The 22,147-nt window shown below is 42.5% G+C and overlaps 1 protein-coding gene across 3 annotated transcripts in view; it reads left to right on the plus strand.

Moving 5' to 3' along the window:
* The window catches only part of LOC131036194 (uncharacterized), a 272,281-nt gene that overhangs the window by 140,481 nt on the left and 109,653 nt on the right, over positions 1-22,147 (plus strand). The gene's annotated exons all lie outside the window — the stretch shown is intronic.

Below are 22,147 nucleotides of genomic sequence, written 5' to 3' on the forward strand. Positions count from 1 at the left end.
ATGAGCTTCATGGAGCTATCTACTTCTCTAAGATTGATCTTCGTTCAGGTTACCATCAGATACGTGTACGAGTAGAGGATGTACACAATACTGCCTTCCGTTGTCACTATGGGCACTATGAGTTTCTGGTAATGCCTTTTGGCCTTACCAATGCACCGGCCATTTTCCAGTCCTGTATGAACCATATCTTCAACAAGCAGTTGAGGAAGTCGGTTCTAGTGTTCTTTGACGACATATTGATTTACAATCGTACTTGGGAGGACCATCTTAGACATGTTGAGGAGGTACTTAGCATTATGGAGAGTCGGTCTCTATTTGCTAAGTTATCCAAATGTGAGTTTGGACTTAGGGAGGTTTTATATTTGGGCCATGTGATCAGTGCTGATGGGGTGAAGGTGCATGAGGAGAAAATTCAGGCGATTCGAGATTGGCCCCGCCCTCAGAACATTACTGAGTTACGTGGGTTCCTTGGTTTATGTGCTTATTACAGAAGATTTGTGAGAGGTTTCTCTCAGTTGGCAGCACCTTTGACAGACCTCACAAAGAAAGGGGCATTCAGATGGATAAAACAGGCACAGGGAGTCTTTGATAGACTCAAGGATGTCATGAGCACTTGTCCAGTTTTGGCATTACCTGATTTCTCGCAACCATTTGTCCTAGAGTGTGATGCTTCAGGTTTGGGCATAGGAGTTGTGTTGATGCAGAACAGACACCCCATTGCCTATGAGAGCCGGAAGCTGCGAGATAATGAGAGGTTGTACTCTACCTATGATAAGGAAATGTTGGCTATTATGCATGCTTTAGCCAAATTCAGACAGTATCTTGTTGGCAGCAAATTTGTTGTAAGAACTGACCACAACAGTTTGAAATATTTCCTAGATCAGACAGAGTTCAATGATTGACAACAAAAATGGGTGAGCAAGATTCAGGCTTATGATTTCGATATTGAATTCACAAAAGGGAAGAATAATACTGTGGCTAATGCACTCTCTAGGAAACCATCACTTGCTGCCCTATGTTCGTTGAGCGAGATTTTAGCAGATTGGAAGGCTCAACTTTTGGTTGAGTATTCCAAAAATCAGCATGCTTGTGAGGTCATGGATGGTTTGATAGTGGACGACAGATACAGTGTGGTAGATGATATTATCTATTACAAGGGCAGGGTTTATCTTGTTCTGGGTTCACAGTTGAAGGAACAAATTTTGCATGTTTTCCATGATACTCCTACAGCAAGACATCTAGGGTATGTTAAGACTTACAGAGCGGTTCGAGAGAGATTCTCTTGGAAGGGTCTCAAAGATGATATTTTGCGGCATGTCCGTGAGTGTATGACTTGTCAGCAGAACAAGTCGGAGCATACTTATCCTGCTGGGTTGTTACAGCCCTTGCCTATACCGGAACAGAAGTGGAGTGGGATTTCTATGGACTTCATTACAGGTCTTCCTCGGGTGCAAGGGAAGGATTGTATCTATGTGGTCGTGGATAGGCTAACAAAATATGCCCACTTCTTTCCCATTGCAGTTGATTTTACAACATCTCAGGTGGCTGAGCTATTTTTCAGAGAGGTGTTTAGACTCCATGGTCTTCCCAAGACCATAGTGAGTGACAGGGACAGTAGATTCATGAGTTCTTTTTGGCAGGAACTTTTCAGGCTAGCAGGCACTGAGTTGACACCTAGTACTAGCTACCACCCTCAAACAGATGGACAGACCGAAATAGTCAATAAGTGGATTGAGGGATATTTGCGTAACTATGTGTCAGGGCAGCAGAAAGCATGGGTACGTTGGTTGTATTTGGGCGAGTATTGTTATAATACTACACACCATATGTCCATTGGTATGACGCCTTTTCAGAGCTCTCTATGACTATGAGGCATTATCCTTCACTGATTTAGCTTTGAGTGACAATAGAGTTCCTTTGGCTCAGGATTGGTTACAGGAGAATCAGGATATCATGAGATCTCTCGGGGAGAATTTACAGCATGCACAGAATCAGCAAAAGATATACGCTGATCGGCATAGGATTGAGAGAGCATTTGAGGTGGATGACATGGTTTTCTTGTGCTTACAGCCATACCGGCAAAGCACCCTTAAAGGGGGGGGAGCTGAGAAGCTCAAACCACGTTTTTATGGACCATACAGGGTACTTAGGCGAGTTGGAGAGGTTGCTTATGAGGTTGAGTTACCACCAGGCAGTAAAATTCATAATGTGTTTCATGTATCTTGCCTGAAAAAGGCCCTTGGACAGCATATTACAGTTTCACCCAATTTGCCTCCCATGGATGAGGAAGGTAAATTGACTTTGGTTCCTGAGGAGATTCTTGAGGTGAGGGAACGGCAGTTGAGAAGCAGGGTGATTCGTGAGTATTTGGTACGTTGGAGAAATCTTCCCATAGAGGATGCCACTTGGGAGGGCGAGGCTATTTTACAACATCCAGCATTATAGTTGCTTGTGGGCAAGCATCTCCGAGAGGGGAGGACTGTCATGTCCCCTCTTTAGCTCTGTCTAGCAGAGACGTGAGTCAGCTTATTATGGGGTCTTGTAGGCTGACAGTGATAGAGACTAGGTGTGGTAATACAGTGTCTGGGACTTGGTGTTCTGGCAGAAGTTGATCATTTTGGAGCAGTTCCTTATTTTTAGGAGACCGTTCCTACATTTATGGAGGATATCCCTACTATTTAGGAGGTTAAGACCATACCCAAGGTTGGGTCTCCTTGAGATTATTCCTTGGGTTCAGTTTCAAAGGATTTGGGTTTGTTTCCTAGTTTCTAGGAGCATCCCTAGATTTTAGGGATGAGACTGCCAGTGGATCCTTGATTTCCGACTTCAGTCACAGACAGGTGGTAGGTTGACTTTCTGGTTTGTGGTGTCATTTGAGCATTTTGTAGCTATTTGGGTTATATTTTTAATATTTCCTAAGTTAGCGTTTATTATTTAAATAAGGCTATGTTTATAGCCATTTTGGAGTAATAAGGGGTTTTTGGCCTCATCTGGATGCGTATCCCTTGGTGTAATAGCTCGTTGGAAAGGTCTTGGACTTTTCTAAATATTTCTCTTTTGACTCAGATCCTTTCGGTGAACGGATTTCTTTATATTTGAAAAAAGGTCATTTTCTATGCACTTGGCAACTTAAAATGAGAAATATAACATTTTAACCCTAAACGCCCCATTGAGTCACTTTTAGGGTTCGAGCTAAGTGGGAAGGTGTTATAAGGAAGTTGAGATCTAATTCTTTTTATCTTTTACACATTTTACATCTTGGATTTGAGATTTGGCTCTGGAAGAGCTTTTCAGCATCTGGGATGCCAACCCCAATGCCTTACCTGTTTGGGACGTAGCCCCCAATACAGTAGTTTGGATTTGCTTGCAGCTATTAGCATCTTGGAGATTGTATGGCATTCTTTCTGGAGGTTTAGCAATTCTGATAGAGTTCAGCGTGGGGTTTGGGGTTTCTAACCAGTTGGGTGTACTTGGCAGTCATATGGCTGTACCTGGCAGCCACTTTCCTTCCCACGTGCAACACTTGGAGGGCTGGAATCTTGCCGTAGCTTCATTCCTGGTTATGTTACTTTTTCAACATTCAAGTTGGAATTATTCATGATTGTAATCTTCCTGGAATTATTGGAAATCTTCATCTGGTCAAATATTTGATTTTATATTCAGAAATCTGCCTTGAATCGAATTTGTTTTGGCTGTATATGAATTTCTTTTTCAGTACTTTGTTCATGTACTTGTACTTCATTATTTACTTGTTGAAAAATCATCAAAATACAAAAATAATCCAACCCTTATGCAACTTCTGTCTATTTCTAAAAGAAAATATTAATAAGCAGGAAAAATCAATTTAAAATAATAAAAATTACAGCAGATTAGTAAAAGAGATCCATCAGGGATCTTTCACAACAACAAGTACAAGAGCATATATAAATACACGGTCGAGGGTTGTGGTTACCACCCGTGGGGAACCATCGTGCAACGAACAACTACCCTCGACGACACTAACATACTTAACCAACGTAGCTTAACAAGTAGTACAAAGCCCATTTTACGACCAACATCATCCCCCTCCTAAGAAGAGTCATCTCCGAACGACAAGGACAAAAATATGGGTCTAACACAACAAAATGGGGATGAAGTACACTATATACAATAAGAAAATCACTGAGAAGAAGGGGCTGAGGGGGCGTCCTTGAAGGAGGTAGTTGCATCGCCGATGAAGAAGATGCAAGGACTGCTGATGCCAGTCGAGCTCGAAACTCATACACCTGTTGCGTCCTCGCTTGAAAACCCTTTTCTGCTACCATCCGATGCTCAAGTGCGGATTTCACCATTATTGCTTCCACAAGGAGTTCTTTTTTTCCTTGACATCAAAGTCCTCCTGTGCCTAAACCAAACTTGTCTGCAAAACACGCTTTTCAGTCTCAGCCTCCACCAACTGCTACTCAAATGATACTGTCTCCCTAGCCAATTTGTCCTCGGTAGCCACCCGCGCTGCCCTCTCGGCATCCAACTCCTGGGTACGCTGAGCTAAGTCTCATGCTACTACTGCCTCCAACCTGGTGGTCAACTCCTCCCGAGCCCTTTGTGCATCCACCAAGGCAAGCTCACGTCGAGCCGAGACATACTCCGAGTTCCTCAAAGCGTACCATTCATGCCTGGAAGTGGCCACAACCCTCTGGCACAAAGGCTAGAAGATGGCTCAAATCCTCCATCACACTCCCCAAAGGCTGATAACTGATCTGCATAACTCCTTGGTGTCGTACGACTTCGCGTTCTTGCAATGCCTTTCCTCAAACTCTGTTTGTTCGCAACCTCTAAACCCGTCTCCCTCTACAGCTTACGGCTTCCCCGCCAATGCTTAGGTTTAGGCTTCTTTCTCATAGTCCGGAATAACCCCAACACTTACCGTGACTTCTCTGATGCCTTTTCCCAATTCAAAAGTGTATTGTAGATCAAAAGTAAACTGGGAGTCTAGGGGCAGTGCCCCCAGCGGGGTCGAGGGGCAATGCCCCTCGTGGGGTCCACACGGAAGTCCATGGCTCACATCATTTTTGTGATATTTTAAGACGCCAAAAACCACCTTCTCCACTCTAATTTTTTCGGTGTCCTGGCTCCAGACTCCATCAAATGATTTTTCAATCTGGTCGTCATTTTTTTTTTTTTTTATAATTTAAATGCATGCTTGTTTGAATGTCGGTGCATTTTTCTTTTCACGTGCCATCACCACCGTTTATCCCTGCCGTGCCATGGTATTTTTCCTTTCACCCTTTTTAAACCGCTGTCACTATTGTCGTGCTCCTTCAGGCCTACGGTCTGTAATGTCCCGAGCCTGTACAGAGGTTATCTGTCGCACGGTGGAGTGGTCTGCCGTACGGTGGCTGAGTCGTACAGCGACTGGGGTCACCCAAAGGCTTGGTGTCGTATGGTGATTGGTCTCCCGTACGGTGGTTGGGAAGGTCGTACGGTGGATGTTGTCCGACCGTACGGGGTGTACGGTAGTGGTCGTACGGTGGATGAATACCTGCCGAGTTCTGCCCTCAGAGGCCGGTGACCTCCATTGACGATGGTTCCACAGCACAGTGGTCCCACCACCACTTTCAAAAAAAATATTTTATTACCTCCCTATGGGTAGGTTCGATTCACTATTTCTTCGTTCAGCGCTAAATTGTTTCCCTTTGAATTACATACGACATCTTTTAGTCGATGGCAATTGAAATATTTCTTTGAAATCTTACATACAACATCCACCGTATGACCTTCCCAGCCACCGTACGGGAGACCAATCACCGTACGACACCAAGCCTTCGGGTGACCCCAGTCGTCGTACGACTCAACCATCGTATGGGTTCAATCCACCATATGACAGACCACTAGCCTTGGTGTCGTACGGTGATTGGTCTCCCGTACAATGGCTGGGAAGGTCGTACGGTGGATGTTGTCTGACCATATGGGGTGTACGGTAGTGGTCGTACGGTGGATGAATACCCGCCAAGTTCTGCCCTCAGAGGCTGGTGACCTCCGTTGACGGTGGTTCCACTGCACAGTGGTCCCACCACCACTTTCAAAAAAATATTTTATTACCTCCCTACGGGTAGGTTCGATTCGCGATTTCTTCCTTCGGCGCTAAATTGTTTCCCTTCGAATTACATACGACATCTTTCAGCCGATGGCAATTGAAATCTTTCTGTGGAGTCCGCCTCTATCCAACACCCTTCGATAATATACCCCTTTGGCTTCCAAGACCCCCTTTGGCTAGCGTTTTTATTTGCTTCTTTGTTAATTACTATCCTTCGGCGACTTCGTATCTCTCTTTGGTGCTTTTCTTATGGCAAAATCTTCTTCTTCCCTATGGCGTCGGGTTTCCTTTACTCCTTTCTGCTGCAATTTCTTTTTCCCTCACGATTGTGTCTTTGGCTGGGGTGTGGGCACTTCTATTTTCATCTCGACGGTTAGTATAATAGATTTGTCGGGGCCTATCCACGGTGGACAACGACCGCACGGTGGTCACCAGTGGTGGTTCCACCGTGGCTGCCAATTTTTCTTTTTTTCAATTTTTTTTTTAATTTCCTAATCTAATTTTCCAGAGAGTCTTCGACTCGGGTCCCGTGCCTCTAGGATCGCCCTTCATCCTTCTCGGTTTGCCTCGCTCGAGAGTCTCCCGCTTTGGTCCCGTGCCTCTCGGGTCCCCTTCCATCCTCTCAAGTCCCCCTTCGGACTCTCGGGTGTCCTTCCGGCCTCTCGGGTCCCCTGCACGCTTCACGTGGTAGGGTTTCAATTTGGGCCCATTGATGGCAAGTCTATTTTCAATGGCCATCCGAAGACCTCGAACCATAAATTCTATAGGGACCACGGTCTCCTTCCCGTACATAAGAAGAAGAAGAAGAATAAAGATTTTGAAGGCTGCGATCTTCCACACAGGGTTCCAATCATTGCCGACACGAATGATCTTGGGATTATCTACGTCACCGAGGTTTGTCTCCTTCAATTTTACCTCTTGATACTTGATGGGTTCTTCCTTCGGGAACTGGTGTGCGGTGGTGTCACTCACACGGGCATCTCCCTTCCAATATTCTCAGTATTCCGGCAGGTACACCTCGTCTGTTACTTGCTCTGGTTCCTCTACTTTGATCTTGTAGCTCTGGAACATTTCGTAATCCTCCATCTGCCAGTGGAAGAGCCCGTTCAATGACCCTGTCTCCTCCTCGGAGCACTCTCCTAGTTTGAGAATCCCTTCGTCGTTGGGGTCCATGTGGCCCCGTCCTTCGTCCCTTAGGTCGCCTTCTCCTTCACCCTCCGATTCCGAAGATGATGCCAGTTCCTCACTAACCAACTGCATCCCAAGGTCTATGATAAACTTCCTTCCTCCATTCTCCATAGACAAAGTTTTCTTCTTCCAGTTGTGGGTGGCCTTGGCTGACACCAACCACCCTCTCCCTAAGATCGCATCATACCCTTTTTTCTTTAGTGGGATTACCATGAAGTCCAGTATGAAGGGTTGCGCCCCAATGGTAACTTGCTGGCCCATCAGTGTCCCGATGGGTTTGATTCCATGTTGATCTGCTCCCAAGAGATTGAATGTAGATGGCCACAGCGTTGACTTCCCCAGCTTCCGCCAGGTTTCTTCTGGAAGAACATTCACTCCTGATCCACCATCGATGATGGTATCGGTTAGAATGGTGCCAAGGATACCCATCTCCACAATGGTCGGGTTCCTTCCAGTGTTAACTGCTAGCAGCCTGGGGTCTATTGCAGACCCCCCAGGAACATCCGTGCGGTGGTTGGTATTGGTGCGTGGTTGGGAGAGATTATTCAACAACGCCGTTCATAATTGAGGCATCTTCTGGAGGAGGTCGTGTACCTTCACAAGCACCTCCAGTTTTAAAACTTGATTTAGTATAGCCTCCTCTGCCTCCGATCGGCTGGAAGTACCCGCCGTACCCTTCGCCTTCACCCCCTCTCGTATCTCTTTCTCAATTTCTTCCCATGCTTCCTGTACCCTTTGCTTCTTCATCTCCAGGTCTAGGCACATTGCTTGTCTGGCTTGGGCGCGGGTTACGGCCAACACTTCCTCTTCTTTGGTTTCCTCGATATTGAGCAAGTTGACGCTGGACTTGGGGCAGTTGGCGTCTTCGTGGTCTCACGGTCCGCACCATTTGCACAAATATTGTGTGGCCTCTCCCTTCGGGCAGTCTCGAGCGAAGTGCCCCCACTGGCTGCACGCTCTGCATTGTATCATCGGTCGGCTTTTGGAGTCGTATTGGATCCGGCTCCATGTATTGTTATTGTTGTTATTGTTGTTTCATCCTCCCCACCAGTTATCTCAGTAGCCTCCCAATGTTGCATTGTTGTTTGCCTGGGAGCTGTCGATACCGCCCGATGTAGTTGGTTGTTCTTGCGTAAACAATACTTGTTGGTTTTGTGTTTTCATTTTGTATGGGCACTCCTTGATGGAGTGTCCCATCACTTGGCAAATCTCACAAAAGGCCTTCTTCAGACAAGTACCCTTCATATGTCCTTCCTCTTTGCACATTGTGCACCATGCATCCCCTCCGGTCCGACTCGTGCTTCTCATTGCTTTAAATTCTCTCCTCATTCGCTCCATGTCTTTCTGGAGCGCTTGCACATTTTTGTCGGACTCGTCATCGCTGCTGCTTCCCTCGGAAGAGTCATCATCCTCGGACGAGCTATCCTCCTTCTTTTTCTTCTTGGATATCTTGGTCTCTCTCGAGATCCATCGCTCTATTATATGCATCTTCGTACGAGGTTGGTGGAACAATTTTCATCTTCTTGTTCTTGTTCTGCTTTGTGCCATAGATTTCGGCTACTATTTCATTCTCGTCTCTGAGGAGGCGGAACTCTATCTCGAACTCCTTCTTCAGGTTGGGCCATGTGCCGACTTTGGCCTTATCCGTATCAGAGTACCAGTCGATGGCCACTCCCCTTAAGGTTGTTGGAAATTGTGTTACCCATTCGTCCTGGTCGGTAACACTGTTCGCTGACCATATGGTTTCACAAGTGCGGCAATGGCAGACGGGATCTTCCTTCCCGTCGTCGTTGAACTTCGGCAGCTTCTGTTTACTTGCCATCCCACCGCTGGGTCTCGCTCCTCTGGTGCCTTGTGTGCTTGTACCTGGTGATCCTCCGCCTCCGCCTCCTGCACCTGACCCTCCACTCGTGGGTCCTTCAGAGAAGGTTGCTGACCTCTAACCGAACAAATTGCCTCTCGTACGGTACCCTTGTGCTCCCCCGGCACCTTCGGCCGTACCGTCACCTTCGGTTGTCTCCCTTCGGTTGTCCTTCGAAATGGACAAGTTCTTTAGTAGGTCTCTGGTAGCGTCGATCAGGTTTAGACTTCGCCTTGTTTGTTCCACCAACTCTTTGCGACTTCTTACCCTACGGTGGTATTCTGGTGAACTGTAGTATTTTCCTTCAGCACCCTCCGTGACTCCTAGGTTCCCTTCGGGCAACACTACGACAGTGTAGAGAGTGTAATTCTCTCCGTCTATCTCTGCCTCCGCAACCTCCGTGACACCTCCTAGGTTCCCTTCAAGCAACCCCTCGGTCGGTCGTCCCTTAGCAAGCTGCCTTAGCCTACGCCTTCGTTCTATCTATTGTTTGAGATTCAACGCTCTTTGTGCCACTTCCCATTTGTCACTTTGTATCTTTTTATTTTTGTCCTTATTTAGTATATTGGGCATAAATCACTTCCGTACATAGCAAGCACACACCATGTACACAAAAAAAAACTTTTATTATTTTCCCTTTCGGCCACAATTTATGTCAACATTGTGTCGGGATTATTACAAGGTTCAATTTCCCCTTCGCCTCTTGCCATCACGCTCTGCGTCCCAACTATGATTGTTTTCTTTGTACTATCGGAGGACTTGTTGGCGTCGCTCCTCACGGGCAATCTCCTCCAGGCGGGTTCGCTATTCCAGTGATGCCTGTGCAAGCAACCGGGGGAGGTGGTTCATCAACCGATTCGCAGTGCAGTCCACACGACACTTGTTGGGACATCAGCCTCTGTGGCCTCTCTTTGGACGTAGGTATCAATGGCCGCCTGAAGTAGGATTGAGAATTCCCTCGTTGCAGTGTCCTCTCCATCGTAGAGTTCCGTTTGTGTGTCGTCAGCCTCTGGGGTAATCTCACCGACGGTTAGGCCCATCGTGTCCGTACGCCATCCACTCCTTCCTTTCCCGAGTATGTCTAGGCAAGGGCGCCAGATGTTTACCCCGTGGGGTGTGTTAGTAATATTGTATATCAACAGTCAGATAATAACCATGGAATAGAATAGTAAACAGAAACTCAGAGCAATGCTTTCATTAATGCAAAAATGTCTAGTACAATCATCATTCTCTGCCTCTGTGTATCCAACAACAAGTACAAGAGTATATATATGTTAATGCATGGTAGCTTATGCAAGATAAGATATTTCTAACCTTCCTTGTTCTGTTATTTACATGCTTCATGTCTAAACTTATATTGCATATGATTATCGGATTTTACAAACATTGCTTAGCATATTAAATGCTATAAGTTATCGGGTTATTAGCCGATACATACTTGCTATCGGGTGCATAACTATTGGCACCGATCCACATCTGTTATCGGGCTTAATCATCGGACATATTTGTTATCGGGCTTAATACATACACCACTTCATTTGGAATTAACAGTGGTTAACAACTGCACCGGTTGGATTACATACATCGTGCATTTTGAATCATCGGTGTTTACATGAACCGATTCATTATCTTGATCAATCATTATATTATATTACAATATGCTATCGAGGTTTTGAACCGATAAACAGCCTTGTGTTAATAGTATAATTACAAAGGCACCGATCAATGGGTGCATTGATCGGTCATGCCTAAAAGGCATGACCGGTCAATACACCAATTGACCAGTTGCCTAAATGATATATATACCAATTGAATTCATTTGGAGGAGACATAGAAAACATAAAATGATCTCTCTCTTTCAGACCTGCAGATAAAATCAGAATTATTAAACTTCAACATAATTCCTCATATACATTTATAGCATACATAGTTCATAACTTGTTCTTTAATTGAAATTGAAATAACTTTACATGGTATCAGAGCCAAGGTAATCGAACCTAAGGCTATTCAATTTTGATAAAATTCAAGGACTAAGTTACAAACTACATCACATTTCCATAATGGCCAACGCTATCAGATTCGAAGATAGACTTGGAGGTAGCGAAGATTTTTCAGCTTGGAAGTTTAGAATCAAAATGATTTTAAGAGAAAACAAAGTTGATTCATGTGTCCAAACTGAAAGTGCACAACCAGAAGATGAAACCGAGAAATCCACATGGATCGAGGGAAATGATAAGGCTATTAAAATAATAGTGGATGGGGTAAGAAATATTATAATGCCCATCATTAGAAAGCAGGAGACGGCTTATAAAATGTTCAAGGCACTTGAAAAGACATTTGAGATATCAAATGCAAGTCGTACTCTAGCACTAAAACGAGAAATAAATCATATCACCATGAACAAAGGGGAGACAATCAACGCCTACTTCATGCAGATATCAGTTCTAAAAGATGAACTTGCAACTTTGGACTACGAGATCCGAGGCAAAGAACTAACACTCATTGCTTTAGATGGGTTGCCTAGTGGATGGAGCACATTCGTCCAAGGCATCAGTGCAAGGTCCAAATATCCTAAGTTTGAAAGACTAAGAGATGACTGTCTACAAGAAGAATCCCGATTGAACAAAGTAGGAATAAAACAGAAGAATATAGATGAAGACTTGCAAGTCCTAAATACAAACATCAATAAAAGGTACAAAAAGAAGCAATTCAAGAAAAGAAAAGCCAAACAAGGCAAGAACACTTCTAAGAAAGACCTATCACATGTTCAATGTTATAGGTGTGACAAATTTGGACACTATGTTGCAAACTGTCCGGAGAAAGGGAAGCAAGCCACATTTGCAAAAGTGAAGAAATCTAGAAAAGAAAATGACTCCGAGAACTATGTCCTCTACACAGCACTTTCAAGCCATACTTCAAACAAATCTAACTCATGGGTGATCGACAGTGGTTCATCCAGACACATCACCGGCTTTAGAGAAATACTAGACTCCATGATAGAGAAAGATGATGAGGAAGTAACCATCGGAGACGATTCTTCACATCCAGTCAGAGGAATTGGAACCCGCACCATCAAACTGAAGTCAGGCATGTCACTACGACTTGAAGAAGTACTATATGTTCCAGGCATCAAAAGAAATCTAATCTCCATATCAGCACTAGAAGATCAAGGATACAGAGTGACCTTCATGGAAAACAAGGTGTTGGCTTGGCCAAAGAGATCCTCCATCAAAGACGCTAAGGTCATTGGTCGAAGACAAGGCTATTTGTATGAGCTATGTACAGAGCCCAATCTAGCATTGATCCATGAAGCAACTAATGCAAATGAAGTATGGCACAGGAGATTAGGTCATCTGAATTATAGAGCTTTGTCAACCATGGGAAACCTTGTCACAGGTCTACCTAAGTTGAAGCAATATCATTCAGAGGCTTGCAAAGGGTGTGCCTTAGGTAAAAATACCAAAAATGCATTTCAGAATAGTACTAGGAAAACTAGCAAAGTTTTGGAGTTAATTCATTCTGATGTATGTGGACCTATGTCCGTACCCTCGCTAGGGGGATTTTTGTACTATGTAATTTTTGTTGATGACTACTCTAGGAAGACGTGGATCTACTTTCTGAAATGTAAAGAATCAGAAGAGATCCTAAGTAGGTTCAAACAGTTTAAAACATTAACAGAAAATCTCTCTGAAAACAAAATTAAAACCTTAAGAACTGACAATGGGGGGGAATACACATCAGAACTATTTAAAGACTTTTGTAAAAATTCTGGGATTAAGAGGGAGTTATCAATACCTTATAATCCACAACAAAATGGAGTAGCTGAAAGGAAAAATAGGACCATAGTAGAAGCTGCCAAAGCCATGATACTAGATCAAAGTCTAAACTTGAACCTTTGGGCAGAAGCAACCAACACTGCTGTGTACATACAAAATAGATGTCCTCATTCACACCTTGAAGATAAAACTCCTGAGGAAGTCTTTACCAAAACAAAACCAGATATCAGCCATCTTAGGATATTTGGGTGTCCGGTCTATATTCATGTACCTAAAGAGAAAAGACTAAAACTAGAACCCTCTGGAAAAAGGGGAATACTTGTAGGATACAGTGAAACTTCTAAAGCCTACAGAATCTATGTACAAGGACAGAGAAATATTGAACTCAGTAGGGATGTAATCTTCGAAGAAGATTTAGCCTTCAAAAGGGCTCAAAATACAATAGAACCTGAAATTCATAATCCTACTTCTAACCTAGAAGAAGAACCTACTCCTGAGCTTTAGAGGGAGTATCTTGAGGAAACTATAAGTGAAACACAAAACCCACCTATAGATAATCACAAGAAAAGACCACTATGGGCCACCAAAACTATAGCAGAAGCTCAGAAGTTCGCTGCTCCTTCAGGAACCTTCAAGGAAAGCAAGAGGCCTAATAAATTCATCAACTATGTTGCACTTATGAATGATCTCTCTAAAGCTGAACCTAACAATGTTTCAGATGCACTCAAACATAAAGTATGGATAGATGCCATGACTGAAGAATATCAGTCCATTATGAAGAATGATGTTTGGGAGATCGTTCCTAGGCCAACCAAGAAGTCTATCGTGTCTTCTAAATGGTTGTTTAAAATCAAGCATGCTGCAGATGGTAGTATTGAAAAACACAAGGCCAGATTTGTAGCTAGAGGGTTCTCACAAAAGGAAGGAATAGATTACGAAGAAACATTTGCACCTGTTGCCAGGTACACATCAGTAAGAGCTGTCCTAGCCATTGCAGCAGCAAAGGGGTGGAAGGTACATCAGATGGATGTTAAGACAGCATTCCTAAATGGCGAGATCATGGAAGAAGTCTACTTAGAGCAACCTGAAGGGTTTGAAATTCATGATGCAAAGTCTCATGTGTGTAGACTCAAGAAAGCTCTTTATTGGCTCAAACAGGCTCCCAGAGTTTGGTATGAAAGAATTGACACCTACCTCTCAAAGCTGGGTTTCTCTAAGAATGATGCAGATCCTAATCTCTACCTCAAAAGAAATAAAGGTGATATGTTAATTTTAATTTTATGTTGATGACTTATTAATTACAGGAGATAATCACCTAATAGATCAATGCAAGAAAGATCTATCCACAGAATTTGATATGAAAGACTTGGGGCTTCTTCATTACTTCCTAGGATTGGAAGTATGGCAGAATTCTGATAATATTGTACTGAACCAAGGGAAGTACACCTTGGACATATTGACAAGATTTAGAATGCTAAACTGCAGACCCATGACCTCTCCTATGGAAACCAACTTCCATAAACTTAAAGAAGCAGCAGCAGAATCAAGACCTACTGACCCCACTCAATACAGGAAGATGATTGGGTCCTTGATGTATCTAGTAAATACAAGGCCAGATATCTGCGATGCTGTTAATGCCTTAAGTCAGTTCATGTGTGAACCTAAGGAGATACACCTGGTTGCAGTAAAGCATATAATGAGATATCTACAAGGTACCCTAAAGCTTGGTCTTAAATATGAAAAGGTTGACATAGATCTACATGGATTTACAGATTCAGATTGGGCTGGCAGTGTGACTGACAGAAAGAGCACTTCAGGGTGTTGCTTCAGTTTAGGGTCAGCCATGATATCCTGGATCAGCAGAAAACAATCTTCAGTAGCTCAGAGTTCCACAGAGGCTGAATATATTGCAGCTTCAATGGCTGCCCGAGAAGCAGTATGGCTAAGGAAATTGCTCGTGGGATTATTTGGAGAACCTATGAAACCTACAGTTATTCAGTGTGATAATCAAAGCTGTATAAAACTTTCTGTAAATCCAGTATTTCATGACAGGTCCAAACATATTGAGATTCCATATCACTATGTACGAGATATGGTTGATAGGAATGTGATAAAGTTAGAATATGTGTGTACAGGAGATCAGACTGCAGATATTCTGACCAAACCACTTTCCAGAGTGAAGGTTGATCACTTCAGAAAGGGTTTAGGTATGATAGAAAGGTAATCTGCTTTGTAATCTATACTTACATATATTTAAGATGTTTAATGTGTAAACTTCTTTGTCATGTCTGGACTATCTCTTGGCTTCTTGCCACCTGTGTTCATATCTAAGAGGTGACGATCTCTCAGATACTGAACACTTGTATGTAGACATCATAAGGTGACGATCTTATGATAGTCAAACCAGTAATCATGTTGGATCACTGGTAAGTCATGGATGTGCCATGACCATGTTGTGATACAACATTTGCACAAATGTTATTGCATTATCACAATTTGGATATAATGAGAAATTAAGCACTTCTCATATGGTTATCCTTGTATTTCGTGTTAGGCAATACTGATATCACGTGTAGGTGATATCTCAACCATTGATCATGATTGGATCTCTGGTAAGTCATGGATTTGCCATGACTATGTTGTGATAAACATTTACAAATGTTATTGCACTTATCACAACTTGGATATGATGAGAAACTAACCTTTCTCATAGACTTATCCTTAAGTATTGCGTATTAGGCAATACTAATATCATGTGTTAGATGATATCTTGATGAATCTTACAAATCACATGTTTTGGTGATTTCTCACATGATCAGGTGATGATTCTCTTACTTTTATCACATGTTAAAATAATACTTTATGTCACATACTCAGGTGATGTTCTTCTATTTTGTATCATATGTCTTGATGGTACTTCTCATGTATAAATGATTTTTGTTGATTGACATTATCTTAGTTATGAAAAGGAAATGTGATGCAGGTTGCCTTATCTATCTTCCAAAGCTAAGAGGGAGTGTTAATGCATGGTAGCTTATGCAAGATAAGATATTTCTAACCTTCCTTGTTCTGTTATTTACATGCTTCATGTCTAAACTTATATTGCATATGATTATCGGATTTTACAAACATTGCTTAGCATATTAAATGCTATAAGTTATCGGGTTATTAGCCGATACATACTTGCTATCGAGTGCATAACTATTGGCACCGATCCACATCTGTTATCGAGCTTAATCATCGGGCATATTTGTTATCGGGCTTAATACATACACCGCTTCATTTGGAATTAACAGTGGTTAACAACTGCACCGGTTGGATTACATACATCGTGCATTTTGAATCATCGGTGTTTACATGAACCGATTCATTATCTTGATCAATCATTATATTATATTACAATATGCTATCGAGGTTTTGAACCGATAAACAACCTTGTGTTAATAGTATAATTACAAAGGCACCGATCAATGGGTGCATTGATCGGTCATGCCTAAAAGGCATGACCGGTCAATACACCAATTGACCGGTTGCCTAAATGATATATATACCAATTGAATTCATTTGGAGGAGACATAGAAAACATAAAATGATCTCTCTCTTTCAGACCTGCAGATAAAATCAGAATTATTAGACTTCAACATAATTCCTCATATACATTTATAGCATACATAGTTCATAACTTGTTCTTTAATTGAAATTGAAATAACTTTACAATATAAAGACACGGTCGAGGGTTGCGGTTACCACCCATGGGGAACCGTCATGCAACGGACAACTACCCTCGACAACACTAACATACTTAACCAAGGTAGCTTAACAAGTAGTACAAAGCCCATTTTACGACCAACAATGCACTTTGTGATTTTATTTTAATGTTTCATGCCTGTGGAACCACTTAAAAATTCATATCTCTCTCATTATTGCTCGAAAACTGAATCTGTCAGAAGCTGGGGCCACAGTTCGCCATGCCAATGAAAATAGGACCATATCTATTTTTAGCAGGCTTTCCCTAAAAATTAGGAAATCCTCATATAATGTCAGAAACTGATGAGACGAAGACCATAATTGAACTCAACACTGAACTAGAACAAATAGACAGACCACTCCTCAAGATACTGCATTACTGACCCCCTTATCCATACCCTGTTAGCCTACAAGGGTCTAAAAATAGGCTAACTCCTCAAACCAATGTCCCTGACTAGGATGGGGACATTACAGTCCGCCCTCCCAAAATTTGCTTGTCCTCAAGCAAACTCAATGCTGGATGCTGTAAAATGCTATCACGCTCCCAAGTAGCATCCTCTATTGGTAGATCCTTCCATTTAATCAAAAATTCCCTGATGACACTTCTCCATAAATGAGGCTCTCTGAACTCCAGAATGGCCTCAGCTACTAGCACTAACTTCCCCTCATCATCTAGGAGTGGTAAAATTGTAGAAGGAACTATCTGTTATCCCAATGCTTGCTTAAGGCGTGACACATGGAACACATTATGAACTTTACTATCAGCCGGTAAATCTAACTCATAAGCCACCTGGCCAACTCACCTGGAAATCCTGAAAGGACCATAGTAACATGGCTTGAGTTTCTCTGAGCCCTTCCTCCTAATAGAGGACTGTCTATAGGGTTGTAGCATCAAATACACCATATCCCCAATCTCAAAAGATCGCTCAACCCTCCTTTGATCAGCATATTGCTTTTGCTGATTCTGAGCCTTCTAAATATTATCACGAAGTGCTCTCATAATATCCTAGTTCTCCTGTAGCAGATTCCCAACACTCAGTACTCTGCAATCGGTCATCAATAAATCCAGAAAACTAGGAGCATCATATCCATACAAAGCTCTGAAAGGTGTCATCTGAATAGTCATGTGGTGAATGGAATTATAACAATACTCGCACAAATGTAACCACTTCACCCAAGCCTTCTGCTGCCCTGAGATGTAGTTCTGTAGGTATCCTTCCACCCATTTGTTGACAATCTTTGTCTGTCCATTAGTCTGGGGGTGGTAACTGGTACTCGGAGTGACCTCTGTCCCGCAAAGTCTGAATTACTCCTGCCAGAAGTGACCCATGAACCTGCTGTCCCTATCATTGACAATACTCCGAGGTAAACCGTGCAATCTAAATACCTCACGAAAGAAAAGATCAGCCACCTGACCAGCAGAATAAGTAGTCGTGTTCGGGAAAAAATGTGCATACTTGGTCAACCGATCAACCACCACATAAATGATGTCTCTCCCTTGGGCTTTTGGCAAGCCCGTAATAAAGTCTATAGACACGCATTCCCACTTCTTGTCAGGAATAGAAAGTGGCTGAAGTAACCTTGCAGGAAAGTTGTGTTCCTGCTTGATTTGCTAGCAAACAGAACACTCTTTGACGTATTGAAGAACATTAGACTTGAGACCCTTCCAAGAGAATCTCTCATGTACCTACCTATAGGTCTTAAAGTACCCAGGATGTCCAGCCATAGGTGAATCATGGAAAGTCCTCAATACTATGCACTTCACCTCAGAACCTGGGACTAAAAATACCTCTCTTTGTAAATGATGAGGTCATTAACAACAGAGTACCTGTTGTCCTGTACTGCTCCATCAATAATACTAGAGGCCCATAGATTCTTGGCATACTCTGCTATAATCAAGTGTTTCCAATCTTCGGACACAATTGCCATGGATCTCAATTGGGGGTGGCAAGATAAAGCATCAGCAACAATGTTCTGAGTCCCTTTGACATAGGAGATGTCAAAATCATCTCCTATTAGATCCCATTGTCCAAGAAAATGCTTCAAACTATTATGATCAGTTTTGACACAAAACTTGCCGCCAACTAAATATTGCCTGAACTCGGCCATTGCATGCATGATGGCCAACATTTCCTTATCATAAATTCTATAGCTCCTCTCCAGACCCCGAAGCTTTTGGCTCTCATAAGCTATAGGATGACGATCCTGCATAATTACTGCACCAATACCCTCTCCACATGCATCACAATGAAGCTCAAAAGGTTTGGTGAAATCGAGTAAAGCAAGAACTGGACATGTAGTCATCAATTGCTTGAACTTCTCAAAACACTCCTGTGCGAGAGGTGTTCAAACAAATGCACCCTTCTTGGTCAAATCAGTGAGTGGTGCGGCATGCCGTGAAAAACCACTAACAAACTAATGGTAGAAGGCACATAAACCAACAAATCCCCTGAGTTGAGTTAGGGTCTCAGGCGTAGGCCAATCAACAATGGCACGAACCTTATCAGGATCCATGCGAACTCCCTCTTTGCTGATTATGTGACCCAAATACAAAAGTTCTACCATTCCCAATGCACACTTGGACTCTTTGGTGTAAAAGGACTCCCTGTCAAGTATGCCTAAAACAGTATCCAAGTCAACCAAGTGCTCCTCCCAAATTCTTCTGTAAACCAAAATGTCATCAAAGAAAACCATAACAAATCTCCTCAACTGAGACTGGAAGACCCAGATCATAGTGGACTGAAAGGTAGCTGGTGCGTTGGTCAACCCAAAAGGCATAACCAAAAACTCATAGTGTCCACAATGACATCTAAATGTAGTCTTCTCAATATCCTGCTCCCTGACACTGATCTGATGATAACCTGTTCTCAAGTCAATCTTGGAGAAGTAACAAGCTCCGTGAAGCTCATCTAACAACTCATTGATGCGAGGAATGGGATACCTGTTCTTTATAGTCCTTCTATTCAGCATACGGTAATCAATGCACATTCTGAGTGTACCATCTTTCTTCTTCACCAAAACAACTAATGAAGCGAAAGGAGATTTACTTGGCCTTATGTGGCCCATTGCTAGAAGTTCTTTGATGGTTTTCTCAATTTCATCTTTCAACCGCTTGGGGTGTCGGCAAGGTGTAATCATAATGGGTTTGGTGCCCTCTTCAAGCTCAATAATGTGTTCTATGCCTCTATCAAGAGGCCTACCGGGAGGTATGTCACTAAACACCTTTGTATGCTTAACTCTAAGCTCCTAAATATCTGAATGGTAAGGTGTTTTATGCTGCTCCTCATAAGTAGGAATTAGTTCACACTCTGCTACCCAATCCACCATGTCATGCTTGATAAGTCTCTCCATTCTTTAAAGAGTGATTAATTTCAAGTTGCTGGCCTTTATAGCTTTAAGAACATGATTAGTCTCATCAACCCTGAATTTCATCTCCATATCTCTGAGGTTGAGTGTAAATTCACCTATGGCATGAAGCCACGTCATGCCAAGGACCACATCCATGTTTCCCATGTTAACCACATAAAAGTCATCTTTGAATTCATAATTATTGAGTTTCATGGGTAAGTCTGAAATCGTTCTATCACAAGTCAGCACATTACCATCAGCAATTTTCACCCTTATGCCTTCAAATTCTTGAGTTTTAATCCCACACTTCTCCAACAACCGTGCATCTATGAAATTATGAGTTGCACCTGTATCAAGTAGAGAAATGACTCTTTGACCAGCCAAGAGTCCACGCAACCTAAAAGAACCTTCTCCTTGCATGCTAGACATATGAGCTTCCCATAGATCGAATTCTCCTTCATTTTCAACTTCCTTTTCTGAATTTTCAGTCTCAGAATCATTTTGATCGGCTTGTTGGTCTGTGTTATCAGTCATGTTTTCTCCCTCATAAAACCACTACATATTTCTATTTTTGACCCTTAGGCTTGAAGGGACAATCATGGTTTTGATCATAAGGGCCCTTACAATGAAAACACAACTTCCTTCTATGCAAATCATTAAGTGTTTCCCTATCCAAAGGCATTGTAAACTTCTTCCCTTGGTCAACATTTTCTAATTTCTTTTGATCAGACTTGTTGTCATTAAATGATGAGAATGGTTTTGAGTTGTTTGGAGTGAACTTACTATGAGGAGCGGTAAGTTCCATGCTACGTGCCTTCCTCATGGCTTCTTGCAAGGTAGGGGGATCAAAAGCCTTAATCCAACCTTTCATAGGCTCATAAAGACCTTCAACAAAAAGAATGACCAGCCTTCTCTCTGAGATGTTAGTTACCATAAATAAAAGCTTCTGAAATTCACCAATATAAGATTCCAAGCTGCCCATTTGTTTCAGCTGAGCTAAATTCCTGAAATACAACTCTGGATCTCTTTTATCAAAACGCTCAACCAATCTATCAGTGAATTCTTGGTATGTAGTAATAAGGTCATGATGCAAAGTCACCATCCCATGGTGCCACCAATCATGGGCTACCCCATCCAAATGCAAAGTTGCAAACTTAATAGCATCTTCTTCTGACATAGGATGTAAGTTCAAGAAGGTATCCAACTTGCTAATCCAAGCTCTGGTTGTAACTCTACCGCTGCCATCAAAAGTAGAAAGTATGAGCTTGTTGATTGCATATTTGAGATCAGTAGTTTTGTTCCAAGGTTTCCTGTAATTCCAATTCCATTTCTTGTTGTGTTCCCTCTTTTGACTCATAAACCTGTCAAAGTTAAGATGTTCCTTAACTCTTGGTGGTAATGCATCCCATTCATCATGAAGTGTGGTCACGTTAACCGTAAAGGCCACCTCATCTTCCTCCTCAACCACATCCTCTTCTTCAGGTTCATTTCTAACAAGGGTTGGGCATGTAGGCATATCATAGGTGTGTGTGGGAGTCACTCTTGCCCTTGGGCGACCAGCAACACTACCATTTTCCTCCTGGTTCTGATTATGCCCCCTTGGCACAGTGATCTGTTGCATGGCTGTAGTCAACTACTGCAACACATTTGCCACCTATTGCTGCCCTGTTACTAAACCCCTCATAATAACTCCGGCCTCTTGGTCCTCATTGTTCACAGCCTCTCTGTGTGGCTCACCATCATTCCTGTCCCCCATAATTTCCAAGGGTATTACTTCAGTTTGATCAGGATCACCCTGTAAATCAGGTCTCCTGCATGTGTAATACCTATGAGGCCCAGTTTGTTGTTGATGCAAAAAAAATTCTAACCCTCTAGGATGGTAGGATCAAAGCTCTGATACCACTGTGATGAACCCTTGTTGGTTCAACTCTTCAACCTGCTATAATTTGTAGATCTTCTTTGTAATTTTGATTATTAAGATGGTCTTTCAAAAATAGACAGAAGTTGCCGAAGGGGGTTTCTTTAATTTGCAACACATATTGAAATAATACATGAAATTAATGAAGTGGAACAATAAACTAGAGAATTTAGAGGCATACCCGTAGGTCCTTAGCCAATTTATTGAATTAAAATAATTCAATCAGCAACTTA

This window comes from Cryptomeria japonica, chromosome 10, assembly GCF_030272615.1.
Source record: "Cryptomeria japonica chromosome 10, Sugi_1.0, whole genome shotgun sequence".
Classification (NCBI taxonomy): domain Eukaryota; kingdom Viridiplantae; phylum Streptophyta; class Pinopsida; order Cupressales; family Cupressaceae; genus Cryptomeria; species Cryptomeria japonica.